Source organism: Lactuca sativa, chromosome 6 (assembly GCF_002870075.4).
Source record: "Lactuca sativa cultivar Salinas chromosome 6, Lsat_Salinas_v11, whole genome shotgun sequence".
In the NCBI taxonomy this organism is placed as follows: Eukaryota; Viridiplantae; Streptophyta; class Magnoliopsida; order Asterales; family Asteraceae; genus Lactuca; species Lactuca sativa.
This window is the reverse complement of record NC_056628.2, coordinates 47613959-47618159: the sequence shown is the minus strand read 5'-3', so window position 1 is coordinate 47618159 and position 4201 is coordinate 47613959. Positions and strand designations below refer to the sequence as shown.

The 4201-nt window shown below is 40.3% G+C and overlaps 1 pseudogene; it reads right to left on the bottom strand.

Moving 5' to 3' along the window:
* Positions 1 to 1222: 1222 nt before the first annotated feature.
* On the bottom strand, positions 1223 to 1340 carry LOC111909361 (5S ribosomal RNA; annotated as a pseudogene).
* Between the last annotated feature and the right edge of the window lie 2861 nt (positions 1341 to 4201).

Genomic DNA, 4201 nt, shown 5'->3' with positions numbered 1-4201 from the left:
GTGATAATCCTCCTTCACCTCCACCTCCATCATCAAATCCTCCTCCACCATCTCATCCTCCTCTTCACACTCCTTCACCTCCTCCTGGATCTCCTCCCCAATCAAATGCTATCAAAAAGGGGGAGAATATTCAAGAGATCCTTGATTAGCAAATGCAAATGGTGGCAATTGCATCACCTCCATCTCAACATGAGATGTCTGGATCAGGAAGGGTTGAAGTTTTTTATCAAAAGGAAATCGTTGTTGTTATAAAAGCGAGCAACATTCCAGATGTTGATGCAACAATAGATGATTATCCTATCCCATACGTCGATGATCAATCAGAAATTGATGACTATGGAGGCTTTCTTGATTTGGGATTAATGCCAAAAGTTGTTGTTCCCGCTGTTCCTATGAGTGTAGTTTTCCTTGATTCATACTTTGAGGGGGAGATTCCTCAAAGAACTAACAGCAACATAGAGTGTGATGATGATCACCTCAATCCTCAAAAGAGGAGGGCTTCCTTCTCAGGGGGAGCCCATGACATTAAAGTTGGAAGCTCTTCTGCTACTGATGATCCTTCAGCACCACCTCCTTCCAAGAAAATTAAGCTTGGTGTTGATGTGAATGCCTTAGCTCAAGTATAGGATAAAACTTTTGAGGAAATAAGAGGAATCATGATAGAGAATAATGCCGCTATTAGAGAAAGAAAAGAAGCTAGAAAAAGAGAATGTTTGTTCTTTAAACTTTTGCTCCACTGATGTAAGTGTTAAAGTTCAAAGCACTAATTGATAGGATCAACAGAAAGAAATTTGGAGATGTTTTGGCTCGTAGGTCAAAAAATGATCCCCTCATCAGGGTAAGGTGCACCAAACCAAGAAACGTGTAACATCCCCCTCTGGCACGTATCACAATATTGTCCGATTTGGGCCACTCTGCACGAGGACTTCCCAGGGGGTCACCCATCCTGGTACTACTCCCACCCGAGCACGCTTAACTGCAGAGCTCTTATGGGATCTGCTACCCTCACGACTTTAAAACGCGTTGTGATAAGGAAGGTATCCACACCCCTTATATGGAATGCTTAGTTCTCCTTCCCAGCCGATGTGGGATCAGATCTAACCCACTTTCACCCCCCATTATAGGGTTCGACGTCCTCGTCGAACACATCGACCCGTGCCCTGGCTCTGATACCATTTGTAACATCCCCCTCTGGCACGTATCACAATATTGTCCGCTTTGGGCCACTCGGCACGAGGACTTCCCAGGGGGTCACCCATCCTGGTACTACTCCCGCCCAAGCACGCTTAACTGCAGAGTTCTTATGGGATCTGCTGCCCTCACGGCTTTAAAACGCGTTGTGATAGGGAAGGTATCCACACCCCTTATAAGGAATGCTTAGTTCTCCTTCCCAGCCGATGAGGGATCAGATCTAACCCACTTTAAAAGTGGGTTAGATATGATCCCACATCGGCTTGGAAGGAGAACGAAACATCTCTATATAAGGGGTGTGGATACCTTCCTTGTCACAACAACGCGTTTTAAAGCCGTGAGGGCAGCAGATCCCATAAGAACTCTGCAGTTAAGCGTGCTCGGCCGGGAGTAGTACCAGGATGGGTGACCCCCTGGGAAGTCCTCGTGCCGAGTGGCCCAAAGCGGACAATATTGTGATACGTGCCAGAGGGGGATGTTACAAATGGTATCAGAGCTAGGGCACGGGTCGATGTGTTCGACGGGGACGTCGAACCCTATAATGGGGGGTGAAAGTGGGTTAGATCTGATCTCACATCGGCTTGGAAGGAGAACGAAACATCTCTATATAAGGGGTGTGGATACCTTCCTTGTCAGAACAACGCGTTTTAAAGCCGTGAGGGCAGTAGATCCCATAAGAACTCTGCAGTTAAGCGTGCTCGGGTGGGAGTAGTACCAGGATGGGTGACCCCCTGGGAAGTCCTCGTGCCGAGTGGCCCAAAGCGGACAATATTGTGATACGTGCCAGAGAGGGATGTTACAAAACGAGTCTCTAAAGCTTCACTTAGGCAGAAAGAAGACTGAGTATGAATACACTGGGGTTGTATTCGCTCGTGAACTGGTCAAATTTGGCTACAACGAGTGGATACAAATTTAGGAACTTATTGACAAACATAAATGTATTTATGCTCAAGAGGTGAAGATAGAAATTCATCAGCTACACAACAAACTCAAGAAGCTGAATCTTGTGTAATCAGTTGTTCCTTCTAGACCATCCACCTCAGGAAGAACAGATGCCCCAGAAAGTCAAAGAATACTAAGTTTCTTCTTCCATATAGAACTCGTTACATCAACAATGAACTGCCAGTAGGTGTTGAACTAGTTTAGTACATGTTCATTTGAGAACCAGAGCATGGCATTTTCTATCTTGATAGTCAAAATCCCATGTGCTTTCAATGCATTGATGATCTTCCCGTTGCACCCACTGATCATTTATTTCATCTTCACATGGAAAAACTTAGTCATATAGAACTTGAAAGAGGATATCATGTGCTGATGTCTCTAGAGCTTAGTAAAATATTAGAAGAACTTAAAATTGATGAATTCAGATGAGTTAAGCCTAAGATCTAGAAAGAAGCTAAGAAGTTCTATAATGGTTCTTTTGATGACTCTAAAGAAGAAGATTATTTTTGACATAATCAGATAGGGGGAGATTGCAAGGTCACACCTTATTATCTAATGAGTCAAACACTATATACGCTGACCACCAACGCCAATGCCAACATCGGTGCCAGCGTCTCAAGACATTATCAGCGTCAACATGAAGATCAACATCAGTGTGTAGTTATATAATCTTATGTAATCTTTGTATATTAGGTAACTATATATATATATATATATATATATATATATATATATATATATATATATATATATATATATATATATAATAGATAACAGATCTGATATCTTTGTGATGAGGATTGTTTCTTAGTATAGATTAGATACAATCTATTCAATCAAAGGATATACTTGTATAGATTAGTATATAACCAACATTAGGGTGAAGCCCTAATGTTAACGTCTTGGTGACCATCTTTGTGACAACCCGTTTTCTTGGTGAAAGTCAATTTGGTGAATACTTTGTGCTCTTTACTTTTTCTACTCTTTAATTGTTTAGATTAGTTTGTTCTTGTTTATTATACCTGAAGTGTATCCGATCGATACAAGTCTTCAGTTTAAAAACATATATCCAAAAGCTACAATTTAGCGTGGGTTTGACATTACATAAGATTGTATATCAACCTCATGTGATCGGGTGGCTCTTGACTATGTTTGGACTTTCTCGGTGATGGTCAAACCATTGGACTTGCTAAATTGAAAGAAAAACATGTACCTCCTTGGTAGATGGTCAACCAACCTTAAGGCCTTGATTAAAACAAAATATTTCTAGGTTCTGATTAACCGACAAATATTCCAGCAACCCCAACTTCAAGTAAAAGGTTCAAAGCAAGCAACGACTTACAGTGATGAATCAGGCTACCTGAAATCAAACTCGGTCTACCTGAAATCTTAAACTCATGCTACCTAAACTCGTTATCAGTATGTCGATCGAAGCAAGCTATTTGAAATAGACTTACATGTCTCTAACCAATCTGAATGCGAACTTAGTCTACCTTAAATATTTTTCTTCGTGAAAAGTGGTCTACACATAGTATTTAATTGGAAGTTTGGGTATCAAAAAATATCTTGGAAGTTTGGGTACCACATAATCATTTGTATGTTTGTGTATCACATAATCGTCATCTACACCTTTTTGGTGATATTCCTACCCAATTCATAGGAATGGAAATTCTTAGCTACTTGAATGTATCATGTAATTATTTGGTAGGCAACATTCCAACCTCCAAAGCATCAATACAGAGTTTAACGTCCATGGATTTTTCCTATATACTTCTTTCTAAGTTAGTATCAAGAACGGATCACTTTAATTAGTTACTTCAATTGCACTTCATTTTAGGTCACAAAATACAACCAAGAAGATTAAGTTTCACCTCAAAAAACAGAAGAATGGGTCACATACCCATATTATGGTGAACCATAATGACATGATGGCCTGATGAGAAGAAAAAAGAAGATGAACATGATGGAGGGTCTTGACTCTTGAAAACGGTAGGTATTGAATATGATGGAGACACCTTATCCACTACTATGAAAGAAAGATATATATATATATATATATATATATATA